A 16,434-nucleotide genomic window follows, 5' to 3' on the forward strand; every position below is an offset into this window, starting at 1 on the left:
CTTTATCCATTCATCTGTCAGTGATGTTTAGGTTGCTTCCATGTTCTGGCTATTGTAAAGAGTGCTGCAGTGAACACGGGGTACATGTGTCTCTTAGAATTGTGGTGAGCCAGGGCTGCTCTTCTTTGCAGTGTAGAGGCTTCTCATTGTGGTGCTTTCTCCTGTTGTGGAGCACAGATTCTATGCATGGGGGCTTCAGTAGTTGCATCACATGGACTTAGTGGTCATACCCTGGGGTTCTACAGCACTGGATCAGTAGCTATGACACCTGCAGCATGTGGAATCTTCCTGGATCGAACCTGTGTCCCCTACATAGGCAGGCAGATTCTTATCCACTGTACTACCAGGGAAGTCCCCAAATGGAAGACTTTTATACACAGAAGAGGGTGGAAAAATAAAGTTTCTAACAGTAAACAGATTTTTTTTTTCCCTAGCAAAGTCATCTTCCTTTTGGGGATGTCACTTGTCTAGCAGACAGATTACCTCACTAGAGTTAACCAAGTAATTCCAGAGTAACCGATTAGAGTCATTTCTGGGAGAGGCTGCAATTGTTAGGTATTAAGCCTTGGTTTGTTAATATAGGCTTAGCAAGAGTGGCCCTCTTTCAGGCATGCTGTTTCCTTTTAAACCCTTGTAACTGGACACGGAACAACAGACTGGTTCCAAATAGGAAAAGGAGTACGTCAAGGCTGTATATTATCACCCTGCTTATTTAACTTATATGCAGAGTACATCATGAGAAATGCTGGGCTGGAAGAAGCACAAGCTGGAATCAAGATTGCTGGGAGAAATATCAATAACCTCAGATATGCAGATGACACCAGCCTTATGGCAGAAAGTGAAGAGGAACTCAAAAGCCTCTTGATGAAAGTGAAAGTGGAGAGTGAAAAAGTTGGCTTAAAGCTCAACATTCAGAAAATGAAGATCATGGCATCTGGTCCCATCACTTCATGGGAAATAGATGGGGAAACACTGGAAACAATGTCAGACTTTATTTTGGGGGGCTCCAAAATCACTGCAGATAGTGATTGCAGCCATGAAATTAAAAGACACTTACTCCTTGGAAGGAAAGTATGACCAACCTGCTACTAAGCTAAGTCACTTCAGTTGTGTCCGACTCTGTGCCACCCAGAGACGGCCTCCTACCAGGCTCCTCTGTCCCTGGGATTCTCCAGGCAGGAACACTGGAGTGGGTTGCCATTTCCTTCTTCAATACATGAAAGTCAAAAGTGAAAGTGAAAGTGAAGTCGTGTCCGACTCTTATTGACCTCATGGACTGCAGCCTACCCGGCTCCTCCATCCATGGGATTTTCCAGGCAAGAGTACTGGAGTGGGGTGCCATTGCCTTCTCCGATGACCAACCTAGATAGCATATTCAAAAGCAGAGACATTACTTTGCCAACAAAGGTCTGTCTAGTCAAGGCTATTACTTTTCCATAGTCATGTATGAATGTGAGAGTTGGACTGTGAAGAAGACTGAGCGCCAAAGAATTGATGCTTTTGAACCCTGGTGTTGGAGAAGACTCTTGAGAGTCCCTTGGACTGCAAGGAGATCCAACCAGTCCATTCTAAAGGAGATCAGTCCTGGGTGTTCTTTGGAAGTACTGATGCTAAAGCTGAAACTCCAGTACTTTGGCCATCTCATGTGAAGAGTTGACTCATTGGAAAAGACTCTGATGCTTGGGGGGATTGAGGGAAGGAGGAGAAAGGGACGACAGAGGATGAGATGGCTGGATGGCATCACTGACTCGATGGACGTGAGTTTGAGTGAACTCCAGGAGTTGGTGATGGACAGGGAGGCCTGGTGTGCTGCAGTTCATTGGGGTTTCAAAGAGTCAGACACAACTGAATGACTGAACTGAACTGAACAGAACTGAGACCCTTATTTTAAGATTAATTTGTTTCTATACAAAGTTTATTCTTTAGAAGGTTCTTTAGTCCAATTCTATTGCTACTAAAATGTCTAAGCTCTTTTTTGAAATATAATTTTAATTTGTTCATTTATTTTTGGCTGTACTGGGTCTTCATTGCCATGAGGGCTTTTCTTTAGCTTCAGCAAGTGGGACCTACCCTTTAGTTGTGGCATCTGGGTTTCTCATTGTGGTAGCTTCTCTTGTTGCAGAGCACAGGCTCTAGGGCTTCAGTAATTGCTGCATGTGGGCTCAGTAGTTGTGGATCCCAGGCTCTACAGCACAGGCTCAAAAGAAGTGGTGTATGGGCTTAGATGCTCCAAGGCATGTGGGATCTTCCTGGATCTGGGATCAAACCTGTGGCTCCTGCATTGGTATGTGAATTCTTTACCACTGAGCCACCAGGGAAGCCCCTGTCAGCTCTGTTTTGTGTGAAAATGTGTTTAACTTGACATAAGCACTGAAAGATAATTTTATCCAGTATAGAATTCTTGAATGGAAGTTATATTTTAAAATTTTGAAGCCATTGTTCTATTATGTCTTATTTTACTTTCTGCTATGGAGAAAACATATGAAGGGCAAATTATTTGGCTGCCTTTGGCCATTCTTACCATCTTCTGGTACCTGTAGACCTAAGATGTCATCACATCTCAGCTGGATTCCTGTGATGAAATTCTACCTTTAACTCTCCCTGACCACCCTCTCCCCAATCACACATTACCTACTATTACACAGCAGCTGCGATAATGCTTGTGAAGTATTAGACAAGCCTTTTTCATGCTTAGCAGCTTCCAGAGAGCCTTCTTTTTTATACCCAGTCAAATCCAAAATCATTACACAGGTCTGGCCCCATCTGCATTGTTCCATTAATTCTGTGATCCTATCACTCTTTTTTCTCTTTTTTGTTAAATTTGCCCCAGGCTCTTTGACCTCTCTGTTGTTCCTTGACTAAGCTGGGTACTCTCCAACTTCAGTGTCTTTCTACTCATTTTTATTCTTTATGGAACATTTTTCCCCCAGATGTTCAATGTATAACTCTTTCATTGCCTTCAAGATTTTCCTCAATCTTGACTTCACATGAAGTACTGTCCTGACAACCTCGATCAAAATTTCACACATTACTCTGATCGCTCCCAGTGTACCTGACCCTACTGTAATGTTATAATTCTTACTGCATTATAGCAATATAATGTACTTATTTGTCATGCACAATTGTTATTATTTCTTAAATTTGACTGTGCCAAGTCTTAGTCATGGCACACAGGATCTAGGCTGCTGCATACAGAACCTCTATTGCAGCAAGTGGGATCTAGATCCCTGACCAGGGATGGAACCTGGACCCCCTGAATTTGTGAGTTTGAAGTCTTAGCCACTGGACCACCGGGGAGATCCCTCATTTTCTTTCTCTTTTTTATATGATATAAACTCTATAAGGGCAAATTTAATCAGTTTTGTAATATTGTCATGCTTCTTGAACAATGCCTATCATAATAATTAATTTGCTAAATAAATTAAGGGATGTTGGGCTATCACTTATATCTGCTTTGTTTCCCCCACAATTAGAACTCAAGGTGTTTCAGTCACCACATTGAATTTTGAATCATGGTTGACTAGCTCATATTAACAAATTCTTCCATGTGGCCTTATCCTTGTATCCCTCCTGTCCAACACCACCCAGATACATTCTCACACATGCAACCCGGCTATTTTTCTTTTCTTTTTTAAAAATGCTTATTTACTTGGCTGCACTAGGTTTTAGTTGTGGCACATGGGATCTTTAGTGGTGGTATGTTCGATCTAGTTTCCTGACCAAGGGTTGAACCTGGCCCCCCTGCATTGGGAATGCAGAGTCTTAGTCACTGGTACACCAAGGAAGTCCCACAACCCGGTACTTTGAGGTAAGTATTAGCCAGGTCCTACAATTCCTTTGGTGTTTAATGGGTCTTTCTGGAGCAGGGACTGCACTTCTCTGTTTTGACTTCAGTTAGAGCTACCCTGGTTCCTGGCCTAGAGAAAGTGCTGTTTGTGGAGCTACAGGAAAAAAAGAGAATTTCTTGAAACATCTCACTCTCTACTTTTCCTGACCTGGAATGTCTGTTTTCTTCTCCAAGTTACAGGGGACCATTTTTGCCCGCTTGGAGCATTTAGGAGCACTTGGGGGTCAGCTACTTCTGATAGTTGCCGTCCTGTGTTTCAGTGACCTACAGGCCCCTTGTGAAGGTTCTGAATTTGATTTTTGAGACTGTTTTGTCTGGAAATTTAGTCTCATTTGTGGTCCTGTCACCCTCAGTGTCACTTTGTAAGCATGATTTTTGGCAAAGTCAGTCCCATAACTGTAGGAGCTTGGCATTTCCTATTGTTGAGGCTCCTTGGCTTTCCAAATACCCCATTACTTGGATAACAACTGTCTTCAGCCTGTCTTTTTTTTTTTTTTCCCTAAAGTTTTAATGTAGTCAAGAGATCTGGTCTTAGAAAAGAAGGACTAAGAAGGAAAGGAACTGGAAGCAGAGAAACAGGAGATGAAAAACTAGGTGAACTGGCCATAGCTTCTTAACAAGTATGACTGTTCCATTTCAAGACTTCTTCAAATAGCCATATAATAGCTTTCTTTGAATTAGGGTAGACCCACAGGAAAGGGGAAAATTTTGTCTGATGATTCTTCTCACTGTGTGGTGAACACAACTTAAGATGACCCCAGTGTGCAGCTTTATTTATATAAATCTGTTGGAATGCAAGGGGGACCTATTATTTGCTTCTGACTAAAGGTACCAACTCGATGCACATGAGTTTGGGTGAACTCCGGGAGTTCGTGATGGACAGGGAGGCCTGGCATGCTGCTATTCATGGGGTCACAAAGAGTTGGACATGACTGAGTGACTGAACTGAACTGAAAGGTATTGGATGGCCACTTCCCTATCTGAGTTACTATTTATGGAAAAGGAGATGTGATGTCCTGTCTGTGATTATGTTCCACTATATAAGACTCTGTCTTAGCAGAATGTAAAAAAGGTATTTACTCTGACGGCTTTAAGCAAATCAGTACTGGGAACTGCTTATTGAAAGGGCCATATGGCAGGGAAATGAGGATAGCCCCCAAGACCTGAGGGTGGCCTCCAGTTAACAACCATTAAGAGGCCACAAGCCTCAGCCATACAACTGCAAGGCAATGAATTCTGCCAACCTCCTGAATGGGCTTGGAAGCACATGCTGCTTCAGCCAAACCTCCAGATGACAAAGCCGACCAGATGACACATACTCTTGATTGAAACCTTGTGAGAATCTGAATAGAAGACTCACCTCAACTGTGCCTAGACTCTGACAATTAAAACTTAAAAAAAAAAAAAAAAAAGCCTCCTCGATTTAAGCTACTAAGTTTTTACTCAGGGATGAATAATAGTATAATATCCAGTTGAAACAGTCCCACACTCGTGGTCCTTGACTTCCTGATATTTCTGCTTTGTCATCTGGTCTCTCCTGGAAGACACTGGAAACCGAGAGCATTGGCCTCCCATTTGCTGTGTCCATCTGGTAGGTGGATGGGTCCAGAAATCTCAGTGTGCCCTTGCATGTGCTGGGCTCCTTGATCTGTAGTTGTGACATAGACAGAGGGAGCCCTGGGGTTCACTTTGTGGCTTTATAGTATACAGTGAAATTTTTATACCTAGTCACTCAGTTTCCAAATGTCTAAATTATGATAGAAATTATGACAAAGACAAATAATTAATTTATTCACTGATCCACTTAGTCATTTAATAGGCATCTGTCCAATGCTGTTTGCAGTGATAAAATGGTGACCAAGACCATCCATGGTTCCTGCCTTCATGGAATATAAAGACTGGTGGACAAAATAGGAAGCAAATAAGCCAAAAAAAAAAAAAAAAGAATGATGACCTTTCTAACAATAAGGGTATAACTGTATCCTCAGTATAAAGATACTTGATATATAATAATAATTAATAGGGGCTTCCCTGGTGGCTCAATGATAAAGAAGCTCCCTGACAGTTCAGGAGATGCAGGAGATGTGGGTTTGATCCTGGGGTCAGGAAGATCTCCTGGAGAAGGAAATGGCAACCCACTCCAGTATTCTTGCCTGGAAAACCCCACAGACAGAGAGGCCTGGTGGGCTATAGACCATGGGACTGCAAAGAGTTGGACATGATTCAGCAACTGAACAACAGCAAAATAATGAATAATTATGATTTGTTTTTTGCTATGTTCCCAATACTAATCAAAGTATTTCACATGCATTAACTCCCTTTATCTTCACAACAACCATATTAGGAGGAAAAGTGAAACACAGAAGCATTCATGTATTTACTGAGGGCTGTATAGCTAGTAACTGGCTGAGCTGGGAGCAGATAGCAGGACATTTGGGGCCAGAGCCTGAGTTCTTAAGTGTTACCCAGTACTGCGTCAAATCTGGCTGATGGCCTCATTGGCAGTTTCTCTCAAAAATAATAGATTTGAAAGATGAAGACAGAGTACCAGAAGAAGAAAATGGGGTAATATATTTTAGACATTCCAAATGTTACATGGAAACACCATGTGATCAAAGAGAATAAAGAATGTTAGAAGAGCTCAAAGGAAAGGACAACTGATATGGATATCAATAGAGTATGATGCAAGACAAAAACGGACAGATTTAAGCTCTATTAAAGTACTTTTTGAGTGGGAGGGCACATGGGTAAACCTACGGCTGATTCATGTTGATGTTTGGTAGAAACCAATGCAATACTGTCAGAGAAGGCAACGGCAACCCATTTCAGTACTCTTGCCTGGAAAATCCCATGGATGGAGGAGCCTGGTAGGCTGCAGTCCATGGGGTCGCTAGGAGTCAGATACGACCGAGCGACTTCACTTTCACTTTTCACTTTCATGCATTGGAGAAGGAAATGGCAACCCACTCCAGTGTTCTTGTCTGGAGAATCCCAGGGATGGGGCAGCCTGGTGAGCTGCCATCTATGGGGTCGCACACAGTCGGACATGACTGAAGTGACTTAGCAGCAGTAGCAACAATGCAATACTGTAAAGTAACTATCTTTCAATTAAAAAAAAAAAAATTAAATGTACCTCTTGAATAATGTGTGACTTAAAAGCCTGTTCCTCTGTTCACTCCATCCTACGTTTTATTGTTGTTCAGTTCTCAGTGTTCAACTCTTTGCACCCCCATGGACTACAGCACACCAGGCTTCCCTGTCCTTCACTATCTCCAGGAGTTTGCTCAAGCTCATGTCCATTGAGTGGAGGATACCATCCGATGTTTTACCATTACCTATTTGCTTCTGCTGTTTAATTACAATTTTTAAGTAATAATTATCACTACTTGATTGTTGTCAACATAATTGACTCTTTTTTCTCTTCATCAATAATTTCATTACCCTTCTGCATTTTTTTAATGAAAAAAAAGGTAAACATTTCCTTCTGATGCCAACTGTAGTTATTAGGAACCATAGAATTCTATTTTTCCCTCGCCCTAAAATGAGATTTTAGCACTGTATACAATTACATACTGAGCCCCCAAACCTCTGCCCTGGTCCCTCTATGGGCCCTGAAGACTGAGCACTAACTCTTGGATCCAATAACTCTCCACTGTGGCTGTAGAAACAGCTCCTGAATGTAAACTATTATTGTTTACAGCAATTTATTTTCTTGTGAAATATGGAAACTTCCTTTTCATTTTAACTCCAGGCAAACTTTTAAACAGACATTTTTGTTCTATTTTATCTGGCATTATACTTTTTTTTTTTTTTTTTTTCTGAGTATTACAGCATAACCTCATCTTTCACATCACAGGTATTGCAAGTCTTAGTAATATGATTTCAGTGAAGATAAATCATGATTTTATGGTTAGAACAAGGTCATTGAGATTATACTTGGATATAAAAAGATACTGGAATATATACCATACTAACATTTTGATAAATCGTTTAAACCTTTCTCTCCTAAAGTATTAAAATTAGCAACTAGTTGGACCTTAAAATGATTATCCTTCCCATAAGTCCTCAGCTCATATCTAACTTTAACAAGAACACACTAGATAAAGTTAATTCATGTATCAAGACCAATAGAGTGAAGGAGACCCTGGAGGCACAGCTTGTCAGTTCAGTTCAGTTCAGTCACTCAGTCATGTCTGACTCTGCAGCCCCATGAACCACAGCACACCAGGCCTCCCTGTCCATCACCAACTCCCGGAGTTCACCCAAACTCTTGTCCATTGAGTCAGTGATGCCATCCAACCATCTCATCCTCTGTCATCCCCTTCTCCTCCTACCCTCAATCTCTCCCAGCATCAGGGTCTTTTCAAAGGAGTCAGCTCTTTGCATTAGGTGTCCAGAGTATTAGACTTTCAGCTTCAACATCAGTCCTTCCAATGAACACCCAGGACTGATCTCCTTTAGGATGGACTGGTTGGATCTCCTTGCAGTCCAAGAGACTCTCAAGAGTCTTCTCCAACACCACAGTTCAAAAGCATCAATTCTTCAGCACTCACCTAAGTCACAGGACTTCTCTGGTGATCCAGCTGCTAAGACTTTGTGCTTCCAGTGCAGGGACCCAGGATCCATCCCTTGTCAGGGAACTAGATCCCACACATTGCAACTAAAAGATTCAACAGGCTGTAATAAAGACCTGACAAATAATAAATAAGTAAATTTATAAAAATATAAATTTTATAAATTTATAAAAATATAAATTTTATAAATTTATAAAAATATAAATTTTATAAATTTATAAAAATATAAATAAACATTTTGTAAAAATAAGCCTAATTCAGCCTATCCTTACAGAAAACATCACTGTTGAGGAAACCTAATACCAGGCACAAACCTCCAACTCAGCATGAGCTAGCTTACCTTACCCTAATATATAGGACCTGCTACCATTATCAAAAATTCCTGGACTCCTCTTGCCCTGCTTCTGCACTGCCTCCTGTGAGGCTCTATGAAAGTCACTCTTGCCCCAAATCCCTTACGGCTAGAGTTCCACTGCTTGTAAGGCATTGTTGTTGTTCAGTCACTAAGTCTCATCTGACTCTTTGAGACCCCATGGACTATAGAAGGCTAGGCTCCTTTGTCCTTCACTATCTCCCGGATTTGCTCAAATTCATGTCCGTTGAGTCCATGATGTTATCTAACCATCTCATCCTCTGCTCCCTTTCGTCTTCTTTTGCCTTCAATAGTCATACATAAAACCATTTAAATCTACTATTGAACTATAATCCTGATTTGATTACTTTAATCTTGATTTGATATTTGAGCTCTAAATTTTTATCTTTAACTACCAACTCTACATATTAACTTGGATGATTATATACACATGTCAAATATTCCCAAAACAAACCATTCATTTTCCCATCCCCTCCCAATGCTCTAATTTAAGTCTCAACCTAAATTTAGAATACATGTTGTCTATAAAATGGCAACCCACTCCAATATTCTTGCCTGGGAAATCCAAAGGACAGAGAAACCTGGCAGGCTGCAATCCATAGGGTTGCATAAGAGTTGCATGTGGCTTACTGACTAAACAACAACAATTCATTACTGGGAACATAAATTCAAAGGTTTTTATCTTCTATTTACTCTCTCAGGCTTCTTTATCAACCAACCTTTAGCTGTGAGTCAACATTTTAGTATTTCAGCAGTTTCTTTACCACTATTCTAGTCCAAGCCACCATGCAAGTGAAAAGTGAAAGTCACTCAGTTATGTCTGACTCTTTGTAACCCCATGGACTATACAGTCCATGGAATTCTCCAGGCCAGAGTACTGGAATAGGTAGTCATTCCCTTCTACAGGGGATCTTCCCAACCCAGGGATCGAACCCAGGTCTCCTGCATTGCAGGTGGATTCTTTAACAGCTGAGCCACAAGGGAAGCCCAGGTTAGCATTGCCCAAACAGGGATTTGAACCCTGGACCCTCAGATTAAAAGTCTGATGCTCTACTGACTGAGCTATCTAGGTTTTCCCCTAAATAATTTAAAAAGCACCTGTTAATCTACATCTTTCCTCTTGTGTGCTGCAGTCAATTTCCACATTGCTTATAGAGTGATACTTTACATCATATTAAACCATTATTTTACAAAAAGTAATTAAAAGACAAAAAATCAAAATGCAAAAAAATTACAAAGCAACATGTTCCTATCCTCCCTTAGATAAAATCCAAAGTCTTTATTGTGGGTTTCATGGCTCAATCATCTGTCTCATCAACCACCTCACCCAACAAAGGGAAGCTAAATCTTGCTCCTGCCATGATGACCATGCTGTTTTCCTATTATTTAAACACATCAATCTTCTTCCCACCTCAGGTTGTTTGTATTTGCTGTTCAAATTCCTGCAAAACCATTATTTGTTGATGGTCCCTGTTTATTGGTGTGGTCTCAGCTCTATTCAGTCAGGAGTTCCTACACAACAAGGGACATTTCCTTCCTTCTTTTCCCTCTCCTTTCCCTTTCTTCTCCCTACTCGTTCCTTCCTCCAGGCCCTCCACTACATGTTTTGATCTGAATAACATTTGAAATTGCTTAGTGACTTTTGAAGTTCCCCTGTCCTGGTTGAAGGCAGAGCCTGCTTCCTAATGCTTTTGTTGTTTAGTCATTAAGTTGTGTCCAACTCTTTTGTGACCCCATGAACTGTAGCCCACCAGGCTCCTCTGTCCATAGGATTTCCCAGACAAGAATACTAGAGTGGATTGTCATTTCCTTCTCAAGGGGATCTTCCCAATCCAGGGATTGAACCTGTGTTTGCTGCATTGGCATGCAGTTTCTTTTCCTCTGAGCCCCCTGGGAAGCCTGTTTCCTAGTATAGTAAAATTCAGATATTTCTTTCCAGTTTTCTGCAGTCTTCATTGATCTGATTTTAGCTAATTGGATTCACTCACTTTGAATTAACTGATCTAGCAACTCTCAGGACAATGGAAAACACATTCTGAGAGGAGTAGCAGCAGAAACCTCAGGTTTTCTGGGTCTGAGGCACCAGAAGGGCCAGGGAGAGCCACGTGGTCAGGGCATTAATTCCACATCCTCACGCTGGCTGCGGTTGTGTCTGGCTTGGTTTTCTGAACCCAGTTCTCCAGGTTCTCAGGAATTCTCTGAGTGCCAAACATCTGTACCCATTTTCTGTCTAGATGAGAGGCAGCTTCAGGTGCTTGTCAATAGACACCTCGGCTGTCATTCTCTATTCCCCTATTCAATTTCATATTCTTCAGAGAAAGCATTAATATCTAAAATCCTCTTATTTATTGATTTGTGCCTTTTTTGCAGATCTTCAATTTTTTATTTTAAGTCTGTCACGGTAGTAAGAAAACACTCAAATTTTAAACACAGAAAAGAGAGACACACTGTATGTTCTTTTCTATATAGACTCCTCCCTGCATTTTGGTTTGGGAAAGAAAGAAAAAATGTGCCTCTTTTGAGGATCCAGTATATTTTTTAAATTGTCATTGAAATAAATCTTAACAATTGAACTTTTAAATTCTTTACTGATGTTATTTAGGAACACAGACCTAAATTGTGAACAAGTGACAGTGCAAGGTATTACAGCTTTAATTTAATTACTTTTTATTTGTCACTTTTTCCTTAATTGAATTATATTCAATTTTCTTGTGTATAGTATAGAAGTTATTTCAGTGTTCTTAAATAATAAATGAATCCATTATTTAATTATTGCACTGTCTTATGTTTCTATATCCTTCCATATCTCTCTAATAATGTGACCTAATGAAATTGTAAGAGGAAATCGACAAACTTAAAAACATATAAAGTCTTTCCTGGTGGCTCAGAGAGTAAAGCATCTGCCTACAATGTGGGAGACCCGGGTTTGATCCCTGGGTCGGAAAGATCTCCTGGAGAAGGAAATGGCAACCCAGTCCAGTATTCTTGCCTGGAAAATCCCATGGATGGAGAAGCCTGGTAGGCTACAGTCACAGAGTCGGACATGACTAATTGACTTCACTTATACACTTATAAAAACATATAAAAATATGTAAACTTTGAACAATGACACATTAAATTCCAGCTATTTGCCCTATTTTTGAAACAGTAAGGTCCCATATTTTAAGTTCTGTGCATAATGTCCTTCTTACAGTTTTCTTCCTGATATATGTTGGGTTTTTAATATTCACCTGTATTAATTTCATCCTGAAGGTATTCATGTGGTGTTATAGACCAAAGATGAATTCTATGTAAAACACTTCATGGTAAATGGTACGTGTGTCCAGTCACCTTTGCCCTAGTCCTCATATACAGGGAGACATGATAAGAGCCAAGCCAATTATCCTACACGAGGAGATGGCAAGAGATGAAGATAAATGATTCTTCTCTGCTTATAAAGAGAAAAGAGGGGTGGGTTTCATTCCGTTCTTAAGGAAATATCTCTGGAAACTTATGGGCCTGAAGTCTATCTTCAACCTTTTGCTATATGAGTGAAGTGTCTCCAGGAATCAGATGACCCCAGATTTCTCTAGGTTTTATAACTAACTGATATCTCTAAATTCTGGGCTTCCTTCCCTTAGAAAGAAACTTAGTTTTCCAGTCTTCGTGGCACCTAGGAACCTTGTCTAGCCAGACTGCAAGCATTTGCCTTATTGTTGTTATACAGTCACTAAGTCGTGTGCACTCTTTGTGACCCCATGGATAAGAGAACACCAGGCTCCGCTGTCCTCCACTGTCTCCTGGAGTTTGATCAAATTCTGGTCCATTGAGTTGATGATGCTATCTAACCATCTCATCCTCTGCCACTCTCTTCTTCTGCCTTCAGTCTTTCCCAGCATCAGGGTCTTTTTCAATGAGTTGACTCTTTGCATCAGGGGGCAAAAGTATTGGAGCTTCTGTTTTAGCATCAGTCTTTTTAATGAAGATTCAGGGTTGATTTCCTTTAGGATTGATTGGTTGGATCTCCTTGCAGTCCAAGGGACTCTCAAGAGTCTTCTCCAACACCACAGTTCAAAAGTGCCATTGCTTGGCACTCAGCCTTCTTTATGGTCCAACTGGAAAGCCACAACTTTGACTATATGGATCTTTTTCAGCAGTGATGTCTCTGCTTTTTAATACACTTTGTAGGTTTATCAAGCTTTCCTTCCAAGAAGAAAATATCTTAATTTCATGTCAGTAGTCACCATTGCCATGATTTTAGAGCACCCCCCCACCCCCTGCAAAATAAAATCTGTCACTGCTTCCAGTTTTCCCCCTTCTATTTGTCATGAAGTGACTAGGCAGATGTCATGATCTTCATTTTTTGAATGCTGAATTTCAAGCTAGCTTTTTCACTCTCCTTTTTCACCCTCATCAAGAAGCTCTTTAGTTCCTCTTCACTTTCTGCCATTAAAGTGGTATTTCTGCATATCTGAGATTGTTAATATTTCTCCGAGCAATCTTGATTCCAGCTTGTGAGTCATCCATCATTAGCACTTTCAGGAAAAGATAATATTTTATCCTTTTGGATGAGATCAATTAACCAGATAATGGCTACAGATCTATTTCTCGTGGGATGTCAAGGTATTACAAGGAAAAGTGAAATCAGTCCCCAGCTTTATAGCACATATGTTTCCATGTCCCAGAACACCAGAGCTTTCAGCAGGAACTTCGAAAAATCCAGGAAACTTTATTTCATTACAATATCTTTCCTACCACCACTCTGTCATTACATTTAAGATTTCCTGTCAGTCACCTTTTAATTTCAGAGATTGTCTTGCCTAATTTTGTGAATTATGAGCAATAATAAATACGTGACTTATTCTAAATAGATGTACAGTTGGTTTAAGTGACAAGACACATGGAAAGTGTAAAATAATATTAGAAATAATTCAACGTGCAAAAATATTATAATAGTACATAGTTAAATGTCAAAATGAAGATTGCAAATGTTATATAAGAAAACGTACTGGAAATATTACCTTGTTAGATTCAGTGTGGGTATCTAGAATGTTAATATATACTTCTATTTTTATATTTATTAGTATGCTTTGTAATGTCAAGATCATTCTGTGTAGGCATCTGTTATATTTGACAGATCATTTAAGGGGATCTTGTTTTATTTCCATTTCTTTTATATATGACTTATTACAAACTTAGAGATCTAAGCTCTGACTCAAATTTCTTTGAATCTAAGAAATTGTGTTATTTTATCCCAAACAGTAGTTAAAATGATTTATATTGAAATCCAATGTTCAAGAAGATTATTCTAAAAGTAGTGAGTAGATTAGCAAATTAGTAATGCTTATAAAATTATTTTGACTGCTTTTACAAAATAGCTAAGTGATTACTGCTATATAACTTCAAGGAAGGGTGGGACAACCACTTGGCAGAAATGCTGTAACGTTCTGGAATACATCTATTGGGTTCTTAATATTCACTTTTATTAAATTATTTAAATTAATGTATGCATACTTGTCATGTCCAACTCTTTGTGATCCCATAGATTGTAGCCCACCAGGGTCCTCTGTCCGTGGGACTTTCCAGGCAAGAATACTGGAGTGGGTTGTCATTTTCTCCTCCAGGGGATCTTCTGACCCAGGAATGGAACTTGAGTCTCCTGTGTCTTCTCCATTGCAGGCATATTTTTTACCTGCGGGACCAAATTAACATAGAGTAATATTAAACCAAAACAGATATATCACTAAAGAGAATTTGAAAAGCTAAAAAGGATTTTAACTTGATGATGTCCAACCGTACTTCTAGACCTATGATTATAATAGATGACTTATTCCTTTATGTTAAAAAATCCTTTATATTCAAATCTTAACAATCAATTTGTACAGTTTGTTGCCACTCTTTAATCCACAGAATAAAGCTGGTAACATCAAAATATTCAATTTTTATACTTCTTGAGTGCCGAACACTATACTAATGATGCTTATTAAAGGAACTCATTAAGAAGGAGATTGCCTCAGTACTTGAAATAATTCTCACAGGATTTAATAAAAACATTTGTTTTTTTGGATATGGATCATTTTTTTATAGTCTTTAGTGGACTTGTTACAATATTGCCTCTATTTTATGTTTTGTGTTTTTTTTTATTTTTTTAAATTTAAATTTATTTGTTTTAATTAGAGGCTAATTACTTTACAATATTGTATTGGTTTTGCCATATATCAACATGAATCCGCCACGGGTGTACACATGTTCCCAATCCTGAACCCCCTCCCACCTCCTTCCCCATACCATCCCTCTGGGTCATCCCAGTGCACCAGCCCCAAGCATCCTGTATCCTGCATCAAACCTGGACTGGTGATTCATTTCCTATATGAGCCATTCTCCCAAATCATCCCCTCCTTCCTCTCCCACAGAGTCCAAAAGACTGTTCTATACATCTGTGTCTCTTTTGCTGTCTCTCATACAGGGTTATTGTTACCATCTTTCTAAATTCCATATATATGTGTTAGTATACTGTACTGGTGTTTGACCATGATGCATGTGGAAACTTAGCTCCCTGACCAGGCATCACGTTCACCATATTGGAAGGTGAAGTCTCAACCACTGAACCACCAGGGATGGCCTTCATAGGATTTCTGCATTTTTGCTGCTGCTGCCTTATCACTATACTTTCTTCTAATATGATATATCTTTTCAACTATATAAACTTGTATAGTCTCTGACCACAAAGTGTCTGATATTACACTAAGGAATTTAGTTAGTGATTTAAACTTTTGTTCTGAAAATGAAGTCAGAGCAGACTGCTTAAGTCTAAATTAAAGTTTTAAACACTGAAATACCTTATTTATTGTAATTAATGTTCTCATTTCCCAGATGCCTTTATCCTTAAATAAGCCAAGATTACAAAATATGCAGCATGGTGAGGAAAAAATAAAACATGATCTATACAGTTAGATGACTTAACTTCAAATATCAAAAATATTATTACCAAAGTGCCCTGAGGCAATGTACTTAATGCTTCGGGTCCTCATCTCTAAAATGGAAATAATACCTACTGCATCAAGCTGAACCATGATTATGCACATAAAATACATCACTTAGTTCCTGGCACATATTAACATTTAATATATGAAAATACTTAAAATATTCTAAATTGAAACTCTATATTAGTTTTCCCTCTCACTTTCCCCCCATTTATATGTGTTCATGATCCAACTCAATAAGTAAACTGAAAAGGAGAAAAAACTGCACTGACTTTTAGAATAGGAAAAAAAGTCACAGCATTAACATTTTAAGACAATTAATTTCAATTACATACATTTTTAGAAAAAGAGTAAAGTCCACATATGAAGTCAAAAGGTAGATAAGGTCCTCTTTGCCTTGGAAAGAAGTAGTTTACCATCACTCAGATATAGCAGAAGGGCTTGTATGATGGATCAGTGGTTAAGACTCTGGACTGCAAATGCAGAGGGTGCAGGTTTGGGCCCTGGTCAGGAAACTAAGATACCGCATGCCATGTGGCATGGCAAAAAATTTAATTAATTAATTAAGAATAAGATCTAGCAGAGAGGAAAATTAAATCATATTAGCATAGCATTTTAGAAAAGGGGAGGCAAATAGGATCAGGCTGAATTATATATGTAGAGCTGTCCCTGAGGATT

General features: G+C 39.3%; 1 non-coding gene across 1 annotated transcript; it reads right to left on the reverse strand.

Moving 5' to 3' along the window:
* Positions 1 to 9,793: 9,793 nt before the first annotated feature.
* TRNAK-UUU (transfer RNA lysine (anticodon UUU)) lies at positions 9,794 to 9,866 on the reverse strand. The gene has a single exon. It is a non-coding gene; the product is annotated as a tRNA-Lys (tRNA).
* Positions 9,867 to 16,434: the final 6,568 nt, after the last annotated feature.

This window comes from Bos indicus, chromosome 16 (assembly GCF_029378745.1).
Source record: "Bos indicus isolate NIAB-ARS_2022 breed Sahiwal x Tharparkar chromosome 16, NIAB-ARS_B.indTharparkar_mat_pri_1.0, whole genome shotgun sequence".
Lineage (NCBI taxonomy): Eukaryota > Metazoa > Chordata > Mammalia > Artiodactyla > Bovidae > Bos > Bos indicus.